General features: G+C 37.9%; 3 non-coding genes across 3 annotated transcripts; all 3 read right to left on the bottom strand.

The window, feature by feature from the left end:
• Positions 1–4,562: 4,562 nt before the first annotated feature.
• On the bottom strand, positions 4,563–4,726 carry LOC135009019 (U1 spliceosomal RNA). Its single transcript, XR_010208609.1, has one exon. It is a non-coding gene; the product is annotated as a U1 spliceosomal RNA (small nuclear RNA).
• Positions 4,727–5,381: 655 nt separating this feature from the next.
• LOC135009111 (U1 spliceosomal RNA) lies at positions 5,382–5,544 on the bottom strand. The gene has a single exon (XR_010208698.1). It is a non-coding gene; the product is annotated as a U1 spliceosomal RNA (small nuclear RNA).
• A 152-nt stretch (positions 5,545–5,696) lies between these two features.
• LOC135009054 (U1 spliceosomal RNA) lies at positions 5,697–5,860 on the bottom strand. Its single transcript, XR_010208644.1, has one exon. It is a non-coding gene; the product is annotated as a U1 spliceosomal RNA (small nuclear RNA).
• Between the last annotated feature and the right edge of the window lie 17,854 nt (positions 5,861–23,714).

Below are 23,714 nucleotides of genomic sequence, written 5' to 3' on the forward strand. Positions count from 1 at the left end.
TACTTCCACCAAGCAATTGACTGTCCAACAGTCTTTTGCAAGGAAGATGAAATATCACAGCAGTCATCCTGCTGCAAAGCGGATAACTGAGGCCTTGGCATCCTGGGCAGTGAGAAACGTGGTTCCGGTATCCATCATTACTTCAGAGCCAACTATAGACTTGATTGAGGTACTGTGTCCCCGGTACCAAATACCATCTAGGTTCCATTTCTCTAGGCAGGCGATACCGAAAATGTACACAGACCTCAGAAAAAGACTCACCAGTGTCCTAAAAAATGCAGTTGTACCCAATGTCCACTTAACCACGGACATGTGGACAAGTGGAGCAGGGCAGACTCAGGACTATATGACTGTGACAGCCCACTGGGTAGATGTATTGACTCCCGCCGCAAGAACAGCAGCGGCGGCACCAGTAGCAGCATCTCGCAAACGCCAACTCTTTCCTAGGCAGGCTACGCTTTGTATCACCGCTTTCCAGAATACGCACACAGCTGAAAACCTCTTACGGCAACTAAGGAAGATCATCACAGAATGGCTTACCCCAATTGGACTCTCCTGTGGATTTGTGGCATCGGACAACGCCAGCAATATTGTGCGTGCATTATATCTGGGCAAATTCCAGCACGTCCCATGTTTTGCACATACCTTGAATTTGGTGGTGCAGAATTATTTAAAAAACGACAGGGGCGTGCAAGAGATGCTGTCGGTGGCCACAAGAATTGCGGGACACTTTCGGCGTACAGGCACCACGTACAGAAGACTGGAGCAACACCAAAAACGCCTGAACCTGCCCTGCCATCATCTGAAGCAAGAAGTGGTAACGAGGTGGAATTCAACCCTCTATATGCTTCAGAGGATGGAGGAGCAGCAAAAGGCCATTTAAGCCTATACATCTGACCACGATATAGGAGGTGGAATGCACCTGTCTCAAGCGCAGTGGAGAATGATTTCAACGTTGTGCAAGGTTCTGCAACCTTTTGAACTTGCCACACGTGAAGTCAGTTCAGACACTGCCAGCCTGAGTCAGGTCATTCCCGTCATCAGGCTTTTGCAGAAGAAGCTGGAGACATTGAAGGAGGAGCTAAGACAGAGCGATTCCGCTAGGCATGTGGGACTTGTGGATGGAGCCCTTCATTCGCTTAACCAGGATTCACGGGTGGTCAATCTGTTGAAATCAGAGCACTACATTTTGGCCACCGTGCTCGATCCTAGATTTAAAACCTACGTTGTATCTCTCTTTCCGGCAGACACAAGTCTGCAGGGGTTCAAAGACCTGCTGGTGAGAAAATTATCAAGTCAAGCGGAACTTGATCGGTCAACAGCTCCTCCTTCACATTCTCCCGCAATTGGGGGTGCGAGGAAAAGGCTCAGAATTCCGAGCCCACCCGCTGGCGGTGATGCAGGGCAGTCTGGAGCGACTGCTGATGCTGACATCTGGTCCGGACTGAAGGACCTGCCAACGATTACGGACATGTCGTCTACTGTCACTGCATATGATTCTCTCACCATTGAAAGAATGGTGGAGGATTATATGAGTGACCGCATCCAAGTAGGCACGTCAGACAGTCCGTACGTATACTGGCAGGAAAAAGAGGCAATTTGGAGGCCCTTGCACAAACTGGCTTTATTCTACCTAAGTTGCCCTCCCACAAGTGTGTACTCCGAAAGAGTGTTTAGTGCCGCCGCTCACCTTGTCAGCAATCGGCGTACGAGGTTACTTCCAGAAAATGTGGAGAAGATGATGTTCATTAAAATGAATTATAATCAATTTCTCCGTGGAGACATTGACCAGCAGCAATTGCCTCCACAAAGTATACAGGGAGCTGAGATGGTGGATTCCAGTGGGGACGAATTGATAATCTGTGAGGAGGGGGATGTACACGGTGATGAATCGGAGGATGATGAGGTGGACATCTTGCCTCTATAGAGCCAGTTTGTGCAAGGAGAGATTAATTGCTTCTTTTTTGGTGGGGGTCCAAACCAACCCGTCATTTCAGTCACAGTCGTGTGGCAGACCCTGTCACTGAAATGATGGGTTGGTTAAAGTGTGCATGTCCTGTTTATACAACATAAGGGTGGGTGGGAGGGCCCAAGGCAATTCCACCTTGCACCTCTTTTTTCTTTTATTTTTCTTTGCGTCATGTGCTGTTTGGGGAGTGTTTTTTGGAAGGGCCATCCTGCGTGACACTGCAGTGCCACTCCTAGATGGGCCAGGTGTTTGTGTCGGCCACTTGGGTCGCTGAGCTTAGTCACACAGCTACCTCATTGCGCCTCTTTTTTTCTTTGCGTCATGTGCTGTTTGGGGAGTGTTTTTTGGAAGGGCCATCCTGCGTGACACTGCAGTGACACTCCTAGATGGGCCAGGTGTTTGTGTCGTCCACTTGGGTCGCTGAGCTTAGTCACACAGCTACCTCGTTGCGCCTCTTTTTTTCTTTGCGTCATGTGCTGTTTGGGGAGTGTTTTTTGGAAGGGCCATCCTGCGTGACACTGCAGTGCCACTCCTAGATGGGCCAGGTGTTTGTGTCGGCCACTTGGGTCGCTGAGCTTAGTCACACAGCTACCTCATTGCGCCTCTTTTTTTCTTTGCGTCATGTGCTGTTTGGGGAGTGTTTTTTGGAAGGGCCATCCTGCGTGACACTGCAGTGCCACTCCTAGATGGGCCAGGTGTTTGTGTCGGCCACTTGGGTCGCTGAGCTTAGTCACACAGCTACCTCATTGCGCCTCTTTTTTTCTTTGCGTCATGTGCTGTTTGGGGAGTGTTTTTTGGAAGGGCCATCATGCGTGACACTGCAGTGCCACTCCTAGATGGGCCAGGTGTTTGTGTCGGCCACTTGGGTCACTGAGCTTAGTCATCCAGCGACCTCGGTGCAAATTTTAGGACTAAAAATAATATTGTGAGGTGTGAGGTGTTAAGAATAGACTGAAAATGAGTGGAAATTATGGTTATTGAGGTTAATAATACTTTGGGATCAAAATGACTCCCAAATTCTATGATTTAAGCTGTTTTTTAGGGTTTTTTGAAAAAAACACCCGAATCCAAAACACACCCGAATCCGACAAAAAAAATTCGGTGAGGTTTAGCCAAAATGCGTTCGAACCCAAAACACGGCCGCGGAACCGAACCCAAAACCAAAACACAAAACCCGAAAAATTTCCGGTGCACATCTCTAGTGGCCATGCCATGTCACTGTGCAGGAGCCAGCACCGCTCACACACTAGTCCCCGGTGCAGCCCCCAACCCCCGGGACACCCGGAGCAACAAAATGTAGATTCAGGCCACCAGGCCACGCCCCTACCTATGAAACCATGCCTCCTTTTTACCATTGCGCTGCTTATCTGCGCGCACTGCATTACAATCTCCCTCGCCACCTCTCTGGGTGTCACCAGTGATAGTGACACCTCTGCCATGCTTGTAGCAGCTGGTCCTAAGATCTACGCCTCAAGCCCTGAGTGTTTGCCCTTGTGACTTGTTGATCATCATAGCAAAGCAGATGCTTACAGAAAACTGCAGGGGCTTAGATTGAAAATAAAAAAAATTGATGGGTATAAGGTAGAGAGGAGCGGGTTCGGTTCTCCGAGAACCGAATTCCCCACGAACTCCACGTGGTTTACACTGGTACGAGGCAGGCTCGGTTGTTCCCGCCTGACTCGGAAAACCTGAACAAGGGAAAATGTCATCATCCCGCTGTCGGATTCTCGCGAGATTCGGATTCCATATAAAGAGCTGCGCGTTGCCGCCATTTTTACTCGTGCATTGAAGAGAGAGCGGAGAGGACGTGGCTATGTTCTCTCAGTGGAAATCTCAATATCAGTGCTCAGTATCAGTGGATACTTATTGCTGCTCAGTAATACTAGTAGTGTGTCTCTCCTGCTCAGTGTCAGTTCTCAGTAGTATCCTCATCAGTGCTCAGTATCACTGCTCATTGTCTTGTGCTGCATTGTTGTGCTCAGCATACTACAGTACATTACTAATAGTCCAGTGCTGCATCTTGCTGCTCAGTGTCAGTTCTAGTATCCTCATCAGTGCTCACTATCACTGCTCATTGCATTGTGGTGTTCTGTATACTACAGTAACATAGTAATATAGTAACATATAGTAACATAGTTTTTGAGGTTGAATAGAGGCAAATTGCCCATCGTGTTCAACCTGTTTTAAGTTGTGATGATTCTACATACTTGCTGAATAATGTTTTATGACTAGTTAGCTACTACAACTCATGTTACCCCCGGATTAACCATGTTGATATTTTAAGTATTATAACCTTGGATAGCTTTTTCATTCAGAAATGTATCCATTCCTTTTTTAAATCCAATTACAGAGTCCGCCATTACCACCTTCCCTGGCAGGGAATTCCACATCCTGATTGCCCTAACAGTGAAGATCATAGTATCTCTCCTGGCAGGTAAGTAGGAGTTGGGCCAGAGCTGTGGAGGATTGCTGCTCGGGCACCCCCTGTCAAGTGAAGGAGATCCAACTGAGGCAGCACAAGGGAACTCTCGAAAGAAGAACAAGGCTAGAGGAAGATCTGAGACAAAGAAATCTGACTTTTACCAGAGCTGACCAGAGGAAAGCACAAACACAGTCCCCCACTACCACAAATAATGCAGTCGAGTTTCCCACATTTGGGGAAATCACAGGGGTCAGCATACCCAGAATGCAATGAATGAACCTCACCCTGGGAGAACAATCTTCATGACCATGGTATCGCCTATGCAAAATAAGTATGATTTGGGATAGGGCTGGGGAGGGCCGCTGCTCAGGCACATCTCTGTCAAGTAAAGGAGATTCAACTGAGGCAGCACAAGGGAACTCTCATCTGGAGACAACAACTGCAGGGAGAACACATATTTTCAGATGAACATGGGAGGGCAGAAGGCTGCCTAATACTGAAGCACCCCCAAACAACAAACCAAATGCAACAACTAGTACAAGCATTCCTGGGGGAAGTTCTGCAGAAGATGGATTTGCATACGGTGATGTCATCCAAGCAGTGGGCCAAAGTTGGCTGGAACCCTCATCTGCATATGAAAAGAGAAAAGGGGTATGCAGGGCATGGCGGCCTTTTGCGGCGCTTGGATGACCCTTAGTTCGCATTAAACACCCCCACCCTCCTTCGGTGTGGGGCTCATGTTGACAATGCCCCAGCCCCTGAACTATTCAAGCTGATTTCTTACAGCAGCTTGGCACTGTAACAGCTCCAGAGCTGCTCTGTAAGGCAAGTAAAAGGGTGTGTAGTTTGCATTGTGCATTGGAAGGCACAAAGTAAGCAGACAGGAGGAGAAGTCAGGATAGTGCACAAGGGTATAAAAGGGAGGGGCTCAAGAAAAAAGAAGTGGAAACAGACAGCAAACTAGGCTGGAGAGAGACCTGAGACAAAGAGATCTGAATTATACGAGAGCCGACCAGGGGAAACACAAATTATGCAGTCAAGTTTCCCACATTTGGGGAAATCGCAGGGGCAGCACACCCAGAGTGCAATGGGTGAGCCTTGCCCTGGGAGAAGCACCTTCATGATCATAGTATCTCACCTGGCAGGTAAGTAGGAGTTGGGCTTGAGCTGGGGAGGGTCGCTGCTCGGGCACCCCCCTGTCAAGTGAAGGAGATCCAACTGAGGCAGCACAAGGGAACTCTCGAAAGAAGAACAAGGCTAGAGGAAGATCTGAAACAAAGAAATCTAACTTTTACCAGAGCTGACCAGAGGAAAACACAAACACAGTCCCCCACTACCACAAATAATGCAGTCGAGTTACCCACATTTGGGGAAATCACAGGGGTCAGCATACCCAGAATGCAATGAATGAACCTCACCCTGGGAGAATAATCTTCATGACCATGGTATCTCCTATGCAAAATAAGTATGATTTGGGATAGGGCTGGGGAGGGCCGCTGCTCAGGCACATCTCTGTCAAGTAAAGGAGATTCAACTGAGGCAGCACAAGGGAACTCCAGCATCCTCTACAGACTAAGAGAAAAGGATTTACCGGTAGGTATTAAAATCCTATTTTCTCATACGACCTAGAGGATGCTGGGGTCACATTAAGAACCATGGGGTTATACCAAAGCTCTTGAACGGGTGGAAGAGTGCGTACGACTCTGCAGCACCGAATGACCCAACTTGAGGTTATCATCGGCAAGGATGCAGTGGCGTTAATGTTTCCTGGTGTCAACCTGTATTATTTCAGTAGATATTGAAATGAGGATGCATCTTGCTGCCTTTCCAATGAAGCAAGTTTAATTTAGTAATAGGTGAAAAACCATCCCTACAAAGATGTTAATCAGATACTTGGCTTTGTGGACACTTTTCAGAGAACAAATTTGTTAGCATAAAAATAAAGCCAGAAAATGAAGAGCTGTTTAATCACTCAATTGGATTTTTTTGCCAGCATATTTCTTTTTCTCTGCAAACCACTGCTAAATTGTGCTTCCTAGCTGTTTTTATAAAATCACTGAATCAAATCTAACTCTGATTACATCAGAGAAGGCCAGGTACCCTACACCATAACAGGGGTTTTTGAAATTTTGACTTGTCTACTTAAAGATCACCAAAATCTGATAACAAGGTCAATTACATCCCTGGGTGGGATTGAACCACCAACCCTTTGGTTAATAACCAATCACACTAACCAATTGCGCCACAGAGACACTTTGCAAAAGTCCATACTGACAAAGGCTAATAAGCATTCATCTAGAACGTTTCCTAGAAAAACTTTAAAAAGTCAATAATCTGGAGAGTTTTTGTAAGATGTTTCTTCCATCAACCAACGAAGAAACACATTGTTACTTTCCCATGATGAGTGAGTGCTTCAAGATCTCTTGCACTTACATGTGCAGCAGAGTACTGTAATGAAAGCATGCTGGGTTCATAACCCAGAGGTAGGCAGATTGAAACTATCCTCTGCTATATGCATTTTTTTTTTGTTAATTAAAGTAATCCAAAACTGGGATTGATATTTTTTCTCTTTTATTTTTACTTAAAGTACAATAACTTTTACCATTTTAATATGTTTTAATAGTATATTGACAGTATTGTTTTCTTTCAAAAATCCACTTAATTTTCTTTACCCGATTATTAAAATGGTAATTGACAAAAACAAACTACATTGTCACCAGAAGAGCAATACAAAATGTACAAGTGATATATTAAAATCATCTTTCCAGCTTGAATTTCAATGATGCATTGGGGCAACGATTTTGTGAGAAACATCTTCACCCTTAAATAAAGATTTTCTTAATTCCTTACCTGTGTGCTAATTAGATATCACCTTGTTTTCACATTAAACAGACTTCCACATGAGAAAGCAGCAAGGATGCAGTGGCGTTAATGTTTCCTGGTGTCAACCTGTATTATTTCAGTAGATATTGAAATGAGGATGCATCTTGCTGCCTTTCCAATGAAGCAAGTTTAATTTAGTAATAGGTGAAAAACCATCCCTACAAAGATGTTAATCCGATACTTTGCTTTGTGGACACTTTTCAGAGAACAAATTTGTTAGCATAAAAATAAAGCCAGAAAATGAAGAGCTGTTTAATCACTCAATTGGATTTTTCTGCCAGCATATTTCATTTTCTCTGCAACCCACTGCTAAATTGTGCTTCCTAGCTGTTTTTTGATAAAATCACTTAATCAAATCTAACTCTGATTACATCAGAGTAGGCCAGGTACCCTACACCATAAGAGGGGGTTTGAAATTTTGACTTGTCTACTTAAAGATCACCAAAATCTGATGACAAGGTCAATAACATCCCTGGGTGGGATTGAACCACCAACCCTTTGGTTAATAACCAAACACACTAACCGATTGCACCACAGAGACACTTTGCAAAAGTACATACTGACAAAGGCTAATAAGCATTCATCTAGAACGTTTCCTAGAAAACTTTAAAAAGTCAATAATCTGGAGAGATTTTGTAAGATGTTTCTTCCATCAACCAATGAAGAAACGCATTGGTACTTTCCCATGATGAGTGAGTGCTTCAGGATCTCTTGCACTTACATGTGCAGCAGAGTACTGCAATGGAAGCATGCTGGGCCCATAACCCAGAGGTAGGCAGATTGAAACTATCCTCTGCTATATGCATTTTTTTTTGTTAATTAAAGTAATCCAAAACTGGGATTGATATTTTTGCTCTTTTATTTTTACTTAAAGTACAATAACTTTTACCATTTTAATTTGTTTTAATAGTATATTGACAGTATTGTTTTCTTTCAAAAATCCACTTAATTTTCTTTACCCTATTATTAAAATGGTAATTGACAAAAACAAACTACATTGTCACCAGAAGAGCAATACAAAATGTACAAGTGATATATTAAAATCATCTTTCCAGCTTGAATTTCAATGATGCATTGGGGCAACGATTTTGTGAGAAACATCTTCACCCTTAAATAAAGATTTTCTTAATTCCTTACCTGTGTGCTAATTAGATATCACCTTGTTTTCACATTAAACAGACTTCCACATGAGAAAGCAGCAAGGATGCAGTGGCGTTAATGTTTCCTGGTGTCAACCTGTATTATTTCAGTAGATATTGAAATGAGGATGCATCTTGCTGCCTTTCCAATGAAGCAAGTTTAATTTAGTAATAGGTGAAAAACCATCCCTACAAAGATGTTAATCAGATACTTGGCTTTGTGGACACTTTTCAGAGAACAAATTTGTTAGCATAAAAATAAAGCCAGAAAATGAAGAGCTGTTTAATCACTCAATTGGATTTTTTTGCCAGCATATTTCTTTTTCTCTGCAAACCACTGCTAAATTGTGCTTCCTAGCTGTTTTTATAAAATCACTGAATCAAATCTAACTCTGATTACATCAGAGAAGGCCAGGTACCCTACACCATAACAGGGGTTTTTGAAATTTTGACTTGTCTACTTAAAGATCACCAAAATCTGATAACAAGGTCAATTACGTCCCTGGGTGGGATTGAACCACCAACCTTTTGGTTAATAGCCGTACACACTAACTGATTGCGCCACAGCGACACTTTGCAAAAGTACATACTGACAAAGGCTAATAAGCATTCATCTAGAACGTTTCCTAGAAAAACTTTAAATAGTCAATAATCTGGAGAGTTTTTGTAAGATGTTTCTTCCATCAACCAATGAAGAAACACATTGGTACTTTCCCATGATGAGTGAGTGCTTCAGGATCTCTTGCACTTACATGTGCAGCAGAGTACTGTAATGGAAGCTCGCTGGGTCCATAACCCAGAGGTAGGCAGATTGAAACTATCCTCTGCTATATGCATTTTTTTTTGTTAATTAAAGTAAACCAAAACTGGGATTGATATTTTTGCTCTTTTATTTTTACTTAAAGTACAATAACTTTTACCATTTTAATTTGTTTTAATAGTATATTGACAGTATTGTTTTCTTTCAAAAATCCACTTAATTTTCTTTACCCGATTATTAAAATGGTAATTGACAAAAACAAACTACATTGTCACCAGAAGAGCAATACAAAATGTACAAGTGATATATTAAAATCATCTTTCCAGCTTGGATTTCAATGATGCATTGGGGCAACGATTTTGTGAGAAACATCTTCACCCTTAAATAAAGATTTTCTTAATTCCTTACATGTGTGCTAATTAGATATCACCTTGTTTTCACATTAAACAGACTTCCACATGAGAAAACAGCAAAGATGCAGTGGCGTTAATGTTTCATGGTGTCAACCTGTATTATTTCCGTAGATATTGAAATGAGGATGCATCTTGCTGCCTTTCCAATGAAGCAAGTTTAATTTAGTAATAGGTGAAAAACCATCCCTACAAATATGTTAATCAGATACTTGGCTTTGTGGACACTTTTCAGAGAACAAATTTGTTATCATAAAAATAAAGCCAGAAAATGAAGAGCTGTTTAATCACTCAATTGTATTTTTCTGCCAGCATTTTTCTTTTTCTCTGCAACCCACTGCTAAATTGTGCTTCCTAGCTGTTTTTTTATAAAATCACTTAATCAAATCTAACTCTGATTACATCAGAGAAGGCCAGGTACCCTACACCATAAGAGGGGGTTTGCAATTTTGACTTGTCTACTTAAATATCACCAAAATCTGATCACAAGGTCAATTACGTCCCTGGGTGGGATTGAACCACCAACCTTTTGATTAATAGCTGAACACACTAACCGATTGCGCCACAGAGACACTTTGCAAAAAGAATATACTGACAAAGACTAATAAGCATTCATCTAGAACGTTTCCTAGAAAAACTTTAAAAAGTCAATAATCTGGAGAGTTTTTGTAAGATGTTTCTTCCAGCAACCAATGAAGAAACACATTGGTACTTTCGCATGATGAGTGAGTGCTTCAGGATCTCTTGCACTTACATGTGCAGCAGAGTACTGCAATGGAAGCATGCTGGGCCCATAACCCAGAGGTAGGCAGATTGAAACTATCCTTTGCTATATGCATTTTTTTTTTGTTCATTAAAGTAATCCAAAACTGGGATTGATATTTTAGCTTTTATTTTTACTTAAAGTACAATAACTTTTACCATTTTAATTTGTTTTAATAGTATATTGACAGTATTGTTTTCTTTCAAAAATCCACTTAATTTTCTTTACCCTATTATTAAAATGGTAATTGACAAAAACAAACTACATTGTCACCAGAAGAGCAATACAAAATGTACAAGTGATATATTAAAATCATCTTTCCAGCTTGAATTTCAATGATGCATTGGGGCAATGATTTTGTGAGAAACATCTTTACCCTTAAATAAAGATTTTCTTAATTCCTTACCTGTGTGCTAATTAGATATCACCTTGTTTTCACATTAAACAGACTTCCACATGAGAAAGCAGCAAGGATGCAGTGGCGTTAATGTTTCCTGGTGTCAACCTGTATTATTTCAGTAGATATTGAAATGAGGATGCATCTTGCTGCCTTTCCAATGAAGCAAGTTTAATTTAGTAATAGGTGAAAAACCATCCCTACAAATATGTTAATCAGATACTTGGCTTTGTGGACACTTTTCAGAGAACAAATTAGTTAGCATAAAAATAAAGCCAGAAAATGAAGAGCTGTTTAATCACTCAATTGGATTTTTCTGCCAGCATATTTCTTTTTCTCTGCAACCCACTGCTAAATTGTGCTTCCTAGCTGTTTTTATAAAATCACTGAATCAAATCTAACTCTGATTACATCAGAGAAGGCCAGGTACCCTACACCATAACAGGGGGTTTGAAATTTTGACTAGTCTGCTTAAAGATCACCAAAATCTGATAACAAGGTCAATTAAGTCCCTGGGTGGGATTGAACCAGCAACCTTTTGGTTAATAGCCTTACACACTAACTGATTGCGCCACAGCGACACTTTGCAAAAGTACTTACTGACAAAGGCTAATAAGCATTCATCTAGAACGATTCCTAGAAACATTTTAAAAAGTCAATAATGTGGAGAGTTTTTGTAAGATGTTTCTTCCATCAACCAATGAAGAAACACATTGGTACTTTCCCATGATGAGTGAGTGCTTCAGGATCTCTTGCACTTACATGTGCAGCAGAGTACTGTAATGGAAGCATGCTGGGTCCATAACCCAGAGGTAGGCAGATTGAAACTATCCTCTGCTATATGCATTTTTTTTTTGTTCATTAAAGTAATCCAAAACTGGTATTGATATTTTAGCTTTTATTTTTACTTAAAGTACAATAACTTTTACCATTTTAATTTGTTTTAATAGTATATTGACAGTATTGTTTTCTTTCAAAAATCCAATTAATTTTCTTTACCCGATTATTAAAATGGTAACTGACAAAAACAAACTACATTGTCACCAGAAGAGCAATACAAAATGTACAAGTGATATATTAAAATCATCTTTCCAGCTTGAATTTCAATGATGCATTGGGGCAACGATTTTGTGAGAAACATCTTCACCCTTAAATAAAGATTTTCTTAATTCCTTACCTGTGTGCTAATTAGATATCACCTTGTTTTCACATTAAACAGACTTCCACATGAGAAAGCAGCAAGGATGCAGTGGCGTTAATGTTTCCTGGTATCAACCTGTATTATTTCAGTAGATATTGAAATGAGGATGCATCTTGCTGCCTTTCCAGTGAAGCAAGTTTAATTTAGTAATAGGTGAAAAACCATCCCTACAAAGGTGTTAATCAGAGACTTGGCTTTGTGGACACTTTTCAGAGAACAAATTTGTTATCATAAAAATAAAGCCAGAAAATGAAGAGCTGTTTAATCACTCAATTGTATTTTTCTGCCAGCATTTTTCTTTTTCTCTGCAACCCACTGCTAAATTGTGCTTCCTAGCTGTTTTTTTATAAAATCACTTAATCAAATCTAACTCTGATTACATCAGAGAAGGCCAGGTACCCTACACCATAAGAGGGGGTTTGCAATTTTGACTTGTCTACTTAAATATCACCAAAATCTGATCACAAGGTCAATTACGTCCCTGGGTGGGATTGAACCACCAACCTTTTGATTAATAGCTGAACACACTAACCGATTGCGCCACAGAGACACTTTGCAAAAAGAATATACTGACAAAGACTAATAAGCATTCATCTAGAACGTTTCCTAGAAAAACTTTAAAAAGTCAATAATCTGGAGAGTTTTTGTAAGATGTTTCTTCCAGCAACCAATGAAGAAACACATTGGTACTTTCGCATGATGAGTGAGTGCTTCAGGATCTCTTGCACTTACATGTGCAGCAGAGTACTGCAATGGAAGCATGCTGGGCCCATAACCCAGAGGTAGGCAGATTGAAACTATCCTTTGCTATATGCATTTTTTTTTTGTTCATTAAAGTAATCCAAAACTGGGATTGATATTTTAGCTTTTATTTTTACTTAAAGTACAATAACTTTTACCATTTTAATTTGTTTTAATAGTATATTGACAGTATTGTTTTCTTTCAAAAATCCACTTAATTTTCTTTACCCTATTATTAAAATGGTAATTGACAAAAACAAACTACATTGTCACCAGAAGAGCAATACAAAATGTACAAGTGATATATTAAAATCATCTTTCCAGCTTGAATTTCAATGATGCATTGGGGCAATGATTTTGTGAGAAACATCTTTACCCTTAAATAAAGATTTTCTTAATTCCTTACCTGTGTGCTAATTAGATATCACCTTGTTTTCACTTTAAACAGACTTCCACATGAGAAAGCAGCAAGGATGCAGTGGCGTTAATGTTTCCTGGTGTCAACCTGTATTATTTCAGTAGATATTGAAATGAGGATGCATCTTGCTGCCTTTCCAATGAAGCAAGTTTAATTTAGTAATAGGTGAAAAACCATCCCTACAAATATGTTAATCAGATACTTGGCTTTGTGGACACTTTTCAGAGAACAAATTAGTTAGCATAAAAATAAAGCCAGAAAATGAAGAGCTGTTTGATCACTCAATTGGATTTTTCTGCTAGCATATTTCTTTTTCTCTGCAACCCACTGCTAAATTGTGCTTCCTAGCTGTTTTTATAAAATCACTGAATCAAATCTAACTCTGATTACATCAGAGAAGGCCAGGTACCCTACACCATAACAGGGGGTTTGAAATTTTGACTTGTCTGCTTAAAGATCACCAAAATCTGATAACAAGGTCAATTAAGTCCCTGGGTGGGATTGAACCACCAACCTTTTGGTTAATAGCCTTACACACTAACTGATTGCGCCACAGCGACACTTTGCAAAAGTCCTTACTGACAAAGGCTAATAAGCATTCATCTAGAACGATTCCTAGAAACATTTTAAAAAGTCAATAATGTGGAGAGTTTTTGTAAGATGTTTCTTCCATCAACCAATGAAGAAACACATTGGTACTTTCCCATGATGAGTGAGTGCTTCAGGATCTCTTGCACTTACATGTGCAGCAGAGTACTGTAATGGAAGCATGCTGGGTCCATAACCCAGAGGTAGGCAGATTGAAACTATCCTCTGCTATATGCATTTTTTTTTGTTCATTAAAGTAATCCAAAACTGGGATTGATATTTTAGCTTTTATTTTTACTTAAAGTACAATAACTTTTACCATTTTAATTTGTTTTAATAGTATATTGACAGTATTGTTTTCTTTCAAAAATCCACTTAATTTTCTTTACCCGATTATTAAAATGGTAACTGACAAAAACAAACTACATTGTCACCAGAAGAGCAATACAAAATGTACAAGTGATATATTAAAATCATCTTTCCAGCTTGAATTTCAATGATGCATTGGGGCAACGATTTTGTGAGAAACATCTTCACCCTTAAATAAAGATTTTCTTAATTCCTTACCTGTGTGCTAATTAGATATCACCTTGTTTTCACATTAAACAGACTTCCACATGAGAAAGCAGCAAGGATGCAGTGGCGTTAATGTTTCCTGGTGTCAACCTGTATTATTTCAGTAGATATTGAAATGAGGATGCATCTTGCTGCCTTTCCAATGAAGCAAGTTTAATTTAGTAATAGGTGAAAAACCATCCCTACAAAGGTGTTAATCAGAGACTTGGCTTTGTGGACACTTTTCAGAGAACAAATTTGTTAGCATAAAAATAAAGCCAGAAAATGAAGAGCTGTTTAATCACTCAATTGGATTTTTTTGATAGCATATTTCTTTTTCTCTGCAACCCACTGCTAAATTGTGCTTCCTAGCTGTTTTTATAAAATCACTGAATCAAATCTAACTCTGATTACATCAGAGAAGGCCAGGTACCCTACACCATAACAGGGGTTTTCGAAATTTTGACTTGTCTACTTAAAGATCAACAAAATCTGATAACAAGGTCAATTATGTCCCTGGGTGGGATTGAACCACCAACCTTTTGGTTAATAGCTGTACACACTAACTGATTGCGCCACAGCGACACTTTGCAAAAGTACATACTGACAAAGGCTAATAAGCATTCATCTAGAACGTTTCCTATAAAAACTTTAAATAGTCAATAATCTGGAGAGTTTTTGTAAGATGTTTCTTCCATCAACCAATGAAGAAACACATTGGTACTTTCCCATGATGAGTGAGTGCTTCAGGATCTCTTGCATTTACATGTGCAGCAGAGTACTGTTATGAAAGCATGCTGGGTCCATAACCCAGAGGTAGGCAGATTGAAACTATCCTCTGCTATATGCATTTTTTTTTTGTTAATTAAAGTAATCCAAAACTGGGATTGATATTTTTGCTCTTTTATTTTTACTTAAAGTACAATAACTTTTACCATTTTAATTTGTTTTAATAGTATATTGACAGTATTGTTTTCTTTCAAAAATCCAATTAATTTTCTTTACCCGATTATTAAAATGGTAATTGACAAAAACAAACTACATTGTCACCAGAAGAGCAATACAAAATGTACAAGTGATATATTAAAATCATCTTTCCAGCTTGAATTTCAATGATGCATTGGGGCAACGATTTTGTGAGAAACATCTTCACCCTTAAATAAAGATTTTCTTAATTCCTTACCTGTGTGCTAATTAGATATCACTTTGTTTTCACATTAAACAGACTTCCACATGAGAAAACAGCAAAGATGCAGTGGCGTTAATGTTTCCTGGTGTCAACCTGTATTATTTCCGTAGATATTGAAATGAGGATGCATCTTGCTGCCTTTCCAATGAAGCAAGTTTAATTTAGTAATAGGTGAAAAACCATCCCTACAAAGATGTTAATCAGATACTTGGCTTTGTGGACACTTTTCAGAGAACAAATTTGTTATCATAAAAATAAAGCCAGAAAATGAAGAGCTGTTTAATCACTCAATTGGATTTTTCTGCCAGCATTTTTCTTTTTCTCTGCAACCCACTGCTAAATTGTGCTTCCTAGCTGTTTTTTTTATAAAATCACTTAATCAAATCTAACTCTGATTACATCAGAGAAGGCCAGGTACCCTACACCATAAGAGGGGTTTTGCAATTTTGACTTGTCTACTTAAATATTACCAAAATCTGATCACAAGGTCAATTACGTCCCTGGGTGGGATTGAACCACCAACCTTCTGATTAATAGCTGAACACACTAACCGATTGCGCCACAGAGACACTTTGCGAAAAGTACATACTGACAAAGACTAATAAGCATTCATCTAGAACGTTTCCTAGAAAAACTTTAAAAAGTCAATAATCTGGAGAGTTTTTGTAAGATGTTTCTTCCAGCAACCAATGAAGAAACACATTGGTACTTTCGCATGATGAGTGAGTGCTTCAGGATCTCTTGCACTTACATGTGCAGCAGAGTACTGCACTGGAAGCATGCTGGGCCCATAACCCAGAGGTAGGCAGATTGAAACTATCCTTTGCTATATGCATTTTTTTTTTGTTCATTAAAGTAATCCAAAACTGGGATTGATATTTTAGCTTTTATTTTTACTTAAAGTACAATAACTTTTACCATTTTAATTTGTTTTAATAGTATATTGACAGTATTGTTTTCTTTCAAAAATCCAATTAATTTTCTTTACCCGATTTTTAAAATGGTAATTGACAAAAACAAACTACATTGTCACCAGAAGAGCAATACAAAATGTACAAGTGATATATTAAAATCATCTTTCCAGCTTGAATTTCAATGATGCATTGGGGCAACGATTTTGTGAGAAACATCTTCACCCTTAAATAAAGATTTTCTTAATTCCTTACCTGTGTGCTAATTAGATATCACCTTGTTTTCACATTAAACAGACTTCCACATGAGAAAACAGCAAAGATGCAGTGGCGTTAATGTTTCCTGGTGTCAACCTGTATTATTTCCGTAGATATTGAAATGAGGATGCATCTTGCTGCCTTTCCAATGAAGCAAGTTTAATTTAGTAATAGGTGAAAAACCATCCCTACAAAAATGTTAATCAGATACTTGGCTTTGTGGACACTTTTCAGAGAACAAATTTGTTATCATAAAAATAAAGCCAGAAAATGAAGAGCTGTTTAATCACTCAATTGGATTTTTCTGCCAGCATTTTTCTTTTTCTCTGCAACCCACTGCTAAATTGTGCTTCCTAGCTGTTTTTTTATAAAATCACTTAATCAAATCTAACTCTGATTACATCAGAGAAGGCCAGGTACCCTACACCATAAGAGGGGGTTTGCAATTTTGACTTGTCTACTTAAATATCACCAAAATCTGATCACAAGGTCAATTATGTCCCTGGGTGGGATTGAACCACCAACTTTTTGATTAATAGCTGAACACACTAACCAATTGCGCCACAGAGACACTTTGCAAAAAGTACATACTGACAAAGACTAATAAGCATTCATCTAGAACGTTTCCTAAAAAAACTTTAAAAAGTCAATAATCTGGAGAGTTTTTGTAAGATGTTTCTTCCAGCAACCAACGAAGAAACACATTGGTACTTTCGCATGATGAGTGAGTGCTTCAGGATCTCTTGCACTTACATGTGCAGCAGAGTACTGCAATGGAAGCATGCTGGGCCCATAACCCAGAGGTAGGCAGATTGAAACTATCCTTTGCTATATGCATTTTTTTTTTGTTCATTAAAGTAATCCAAAACTGGGATTGATATTTTAGCTTTTATTTTTACTTAAAGTACAATAACTTTTACCATTTTAATTTGTTTTAATAGTATATTGACAGTATTGTTTTCTTTCAAAAATCCAATTAATTTTCTTTACCCGATTATTAAAATGGTAATTGACAAAAACAAACTACATTGTCACCAGAAGAGCAATACAAAATGTACAAGTGATATATTAAAATCATCTTTCCAGCTTGAATTTCAATGATGCATTGGGGCAACGATTTTGTGAGAAACATCTTCACCCTTAAATAAAGATTTTCTTAATTCTTTACCTGTGTGCTAATTAGATATCACCTTGTTTTCACATTAAACAGACTTCCACATGAGAAAACAGCAAAGATGCAGTGGTGTTAATGTTTCCTGGTGTCAACCTGTATTATTTCTGTAGATATTGAAATGAGGATGCATCTTGCTGCCTTTTTAATGAAGCAAGTTTAATTTAGTAATAGGTGAAAAACCATCCCTACAAAGATGTTAATCAGATACTTGGCTTTGTGGACACTTTTCAGAGAACAAATTTGTTATCATAAAAATAAAGCCAGAAAATGAAGAGCTGTTTAATCACTCAATTGGATTTTTCTGCCAGCATTTTTCTTTTTCTCTGCAACCCACTGCTAAATTGTGCTTCCTAGCTGTTTTTTTTATAAAATCACTTAATCAAATCTAACTCTGATTACATCAGAGAAGGCCAGGTACCCTACACCATAAGAGAGGGTTTGCAATTTTGACTTGTCTACTTAAATATCACCAAAATCTGATCACAAGGTCAATTACATCCCTGGGTGGGATTGAACCACCAACCTTTTGATTAATAGCTGAACACACTAACAGATTGCGCCACAGAGACACTTTGCAAAAAGTCCATACTGACAAAGACTAATAAGCATTCATCTAGAACGTTTCCTAGAAAAACTTTAAAAAGTCAATAATCTGGAGAGTTTTTGTAAGATGTTTCTTCCAGCAACCAATGAAGAAACACATTGGTACTTTCGCATGATGAGTGAGTGCTTCAGGATCTCTTGCACTTAAATGTGCAGCAGAGTACTGCAATGGAAGCATGCTGGGCCCATAACCCAGAGGTAGGCAGATTGAAACTATCCTTTGCTATATGCATTTTTTTTTGTTCATTAAAGTAATCCAAAACTGGGATTGATATTTTAGCTTTTATTTTTACTTAAAGTACAATAACTTTTACCATTTTAATTTGTTTTAATAGTATATTGACAGTATTGTTTTCTTTCAAAAATCCACTTAATTTTCTTTACCCTATTATTAAAATGGTAATTGACAAAAACAAACTACATTGTCACCAGAAGAGCAATACAAAATGTACAAGTGATACATTAAAATCATCTTTCCAGCTTGAATTTCAATGATGCATTGGGGCAACGATTATGTGAGAAACATCTTCACCCTTAAATAAAGATTTTCTTAATTCCTTACCTGTGTGCTAATTAGATATCACCTTGTTTTCACATTAAACAGACTTCCACATGAGAAAGCAGCAAGGATGCAGTGGCGTTAATGTTTCCTGGTGTCAACCTGTATTATTTCAGTAGATATTGAAATGAGGATGCATCTTGCTGCCTTTCCAATGAAGCAAGTTTAATTTAGTAATAGATGAAAAACCATCCCTACAAATATGTTAATCAGATACTTGGCTTGTGGACACTTTTCAGAGAACAAATTAGTTAACATAAAAATAAAGCCAGAAAATGAAGAGCTGTTTAATCACTCAATTGGATTTTTCTGCCAGCATATTTCTTTTTCTCTGCAACCCACTGCTAAATTGTGCTTCCTAGCTGTTTTTATAAAATCACTGAATCAAATCTAACTACATCAGAGAAGGCCAGGTACCCTACACCATAACAGGGGGTTTGAAATTTTGACTTGTCTACTTAAAGATCACCAAAATCTGATAACAAGGTCAATTAAGTCCCTGGGTGGGATTGAACCACCAACCTTTTGGTTAATAGCCTTACACACTAACTGATTGCGCCACAGCGACACTTTGCAAAAGTTCATACTGACAAAGGCTAATAAGCATTCATCTAGAACGATTCCTAGAAACATTTTAAAAAGTCAATAATGTGGAGAGTTTTTGTAAGATGTTTCTTCCATCAACCAATGAAGAAACACATTGGTACTTTCCCATGATAAGTGAGTGCTTCAGGATCTTTTGCACTTACATGTGCAGCAGAGTACTGTAATGGAAGCATGCTGGGTCCATAACCCAGAGGTAGGCAGATTGAAACTATCCTCTGCTATATGCATTTTTTTTTTGTTAATTAACGTAATCCAAAACTGGGATTGATATTTTTGCTCTTTTATTTTTACTTAAAGTACAATAACTTTTACCATTTTAATTTGTTTTAATAGTATATTGACAGTATTGTTTTCTTTCAAAAATCCACTTAATTTTCTTTACCCGATTATTAAAATGGTAATTGACAAAAACAAACTACATTGTCACCAGAAGAGCAATACAAAATGTACAAGTGATATATTAAAATCATCTTTCCAGCTTGAATTTCAATGATGCATTGGGGCAACGATTTTGTGAGAAACATCTTCACCCTTAAATAAAGATTTTCTTAATTCCTTACCTGTGTGCTAATTAGATATCACCTTGTTTTCACATTAAACAGACTTCCACATGAGAAAACAGTAAAGATGCAGTGGCGTTAATGTTTCCTGGTGTCAACCTGTATTATTTCCGTAGATATTGAAATGAGGATGCATCTTGCTGCCTTTCCAATGAAGCAAGTTTAATTTAGTAATAGGTGAAAAACCATCCCTACAAAGATGTTAATCAGATATTTGGCTTTGTGGACACTTTTCAGAGAACAAATTTGTTATCATAAAAATAAAGCCAGAAAATGAAGAGCTGTTTAATCACTCAATTGGATTTTTCTGCCAGCATTATTCTTTTTCTCTGCAACCCACTGCTAAATTGTGCTTCCTAGCTGTTTTTTTATAAAATCACTTAATCAAATCTAACTCTGATTACATCAGAGAAGGCCAGGTACCCTACACCATAACAGGGGGTTTGCAATTTTGACTTGTCTACTTAAATATCACCAAAATCTGATCACAAGGTCAATTATGTCCCTGGGAGGGATTGAACCACCAACCTTTTGATTAATAGCTGAACACACTAACCGATTGCGCCACAGAGACACTTTGCAAAAAGTACATACTGACAAAGACTAATAAGCATTCATCTAGAACGTTTCCTAGAAAAACTTTAAAAAATCAATAATCTGGAGAGTTTTTGTAAGATGTTTCTTGCAGCAACCAATGAAGAAACACATTGGTACTTTCGCATGATGAGTGAGTGCTTCAGGATCTCTTGCACTTACATGTGCAGCAGAGTACTGCAATGAAAGCATGCTGGGCCCATAACCCAGAGGTAGGCAGATTGAAACTATCCTCTGCTATATGCATTTTTTATTGTTAATTAAAGTAATCCAAAACTGGGATTGATATTTTTGCTCTTTTATTTTTACTTAAAGTACAATAACTTTTACCATTTTAATTTGTTTTAATAGTATATTGACAGTATTGTTTTCTTTCAAAAATCCACTTAATTTTCTTTACCCTATTATTATAATGGTAATTGACAAAAACAAACTACATTGTCACCAGAAGAGCAATACAAAATGTACAAGTGATATATTAAAATCATCTTTCCAGCTTGAATTTCAATGATGCATTGGGGCAACGATTTTGTGAGAAACACCTTCACCCTTAAATAAAGATTTTCTTAATTCCTTACCTGTGTGCTAATTAGATATCACCTTGTTTTCACATTAAACAGACTTCCACATGCGAAAGCAGCAAGGATGCAGTGGCGTTAATGTTTCCTGGTGTCAACCTGTATTATTTCAGTAGACATTGAAATGAGGATGCATCTTGCTGCCTTTCCAATGAAGCAAGTTTAATTTAGTAATAGGTGAAAAACCATCCCTACAAAGATGTTAATCAGAGACTTGGCTTTGTGGACACTTTTCAGAGAACAAATTTGTTAGCATAAAAATAAAGCCAGAAAATGAAGAGCTGTTTAATCACTCAATTGGATTTTTTTGCCAGCATATTTCTTTTTCTCTGCAACTCACTGCTAAATTGTGCTTCCTAGCTGTTTTTATAAAATCACTAAATCAAATCTAACTCTGATTACATCAGAGAAGGCCAGGTACCCTACACCATAACAGGGGGTTTGAAATTTTGACTTGTCTACTTAAAGATCACCAAAATCTGATAACAAGGTCAATTAAGTCCCTGGGTGGGATTGAACCACCAACCTTTTGGTTAATAGCCTCACACACTAACTGATTGCGCCACAGCGACACTTTGCAAAAGTACTTACTGACAAAGACTAATAAGCATTCATCTAGAACGATTCCTAGAAACATTTTAAAAAGTCAATAATGTGGAGAGTTTTTGTAAGATGTTTCTTCCATCAACCAATGAAGAAACACATTGGTACTTTCACATGATGAGTGAGTGCTTCAGGATCTCTTGCACTTACATGTGCAGCAGAGTACTGTAATGGAAGCATGCTGGGTCCATAACCCAGAGGTAGGCAGATTGAAACTATCCTCTGCTATATGCATTTTTTTTGTTAATTAAAGTAATCCAAAACTGGGATTGATATTTTTGCTCTTTTATTTTTACTTAAAGTACAATAACTTTTACCATTTTAATTTGTTTTAATAGTATATTGACAGTATTGTTTTCTTTCAAAAATCCAATTAATTTTCTTTACCCGATTATTAAAATGGTAATTGACAAAAGCAAACTACATTGTCACCAGAAGAGCAATACAAAATGTACAAGTGATATATTAAAATCATCTTTCCAGCTTGAATTTCAATGATGCATTGGGGCAACGATTTTGTGAGAAAAATCTTCACCCTTAAATAAAGATTTTCTTAATTCCTTACCTGTGTGCTAATTAGATATCACCTTGTTTTCACATTAAACAGACTTCCACATGAGAAAGCAGCAAGGATGCAGTGGCGTTAATGTTTCCTGGTGTCAACCTGTATTATTTCCGTAGATATTGAAATGAGGATGCATCTTGCTGCCTTTCCAATGAAGCAAGTTTAATTTAGTAATAGGTGAAAAACCATCCCTACAAAGATGTTAATCAGATATTTGGCTTTGTGGACACTTTTCAGAGAACAAATTTGTTATCATAAAAATAAAGCCAGAAAATGAAGAGCTGTTTAATCACTCAATTGGATTTTTTTGCCAGCATATTTCTTTTTCTCTGCAACCCACTGCTAAATTGTGCTTCCTAGCTGTTTTTTTATAAAATCACTTAATCAAATCTAACTCTGATTACATCAGAGAAGGCCAGGTACCCTACACCATAAGAGGGGGTTTGAAATTTTGACTTGTCTACTTAAAGATCACCAAAATCTGATAACAAGGTCAATTACGTCCCTGGGTGGGATTGAACCACCAACCTTTTAGTTAATAACCATACACACAGACTGATTGCGCCACAGCGACACTTTGCAAAAGTACATACTGACAAATGCTAATAAGCATTCATCTAGAACGTTTCCTAGAAACATTTTAAAAAGTCAATAATGTGGAGAGTTTTTGTAAGATGTTTCTTCCATCAACCAATAAAGAAACACATTGGAACTTTCCCATGATAAGTGAGTGCTTCAGGACCTCTTGCACTTACATGTGCAGCAGAGTACTGTAATGGAAGCATGCTGGGTCCATAACCCAGAGGTAGGCAGATTGAAACTATCCTCTGCTATATGCATTTTTTTTTGTTAATTAAAGTAATCCAAAACTGGGATTGATATTTTTGCTCTTTTATTTTTACTTAAAGTACAATAACTTTTACCATTTTAATTTGTTTTAATAGTATATTGACAGTATTGTTTTCTTTAAAAAATCCAATTAATTTTCTTTACCCGATTATTAAAATGGTAATTGACAAAAACAAACTACATTGTCACCAGAAGAGCAATACAAAATGTACAAGTGATATATTAAAATCATCTTTCCAGCTTGAATTTCAATGATGCATTGGGGCAACGATTTTGTGAGAAACATCTTCACCCTTTAATAAAGATTTTCTTAATTCCTTACCTGTGTGCTAATTAGATATCACCTTGTTTTCACATTAAACAGACTTCCACATGAGAAAGCAGCAAGGATGCAGTGGCGTTAATGTTTCCTGGTGTCA

Source organism: Pseudophryne corroboree, unplaced genomic scaffold (genome assembly GCF_028390025.1).
Source record: "Pseudophryne corroboree isolate aPseCor3 unplaced genomic scaffold, aPseCor3.hap2 scaffold_225, whole genome shotgun sequence".
NCBI lineage: Eukaryota > Metazoa > Chordata > Amphibia > Anura > Myobatrachidae > Pseudophryne > Pseudophryne corroboree.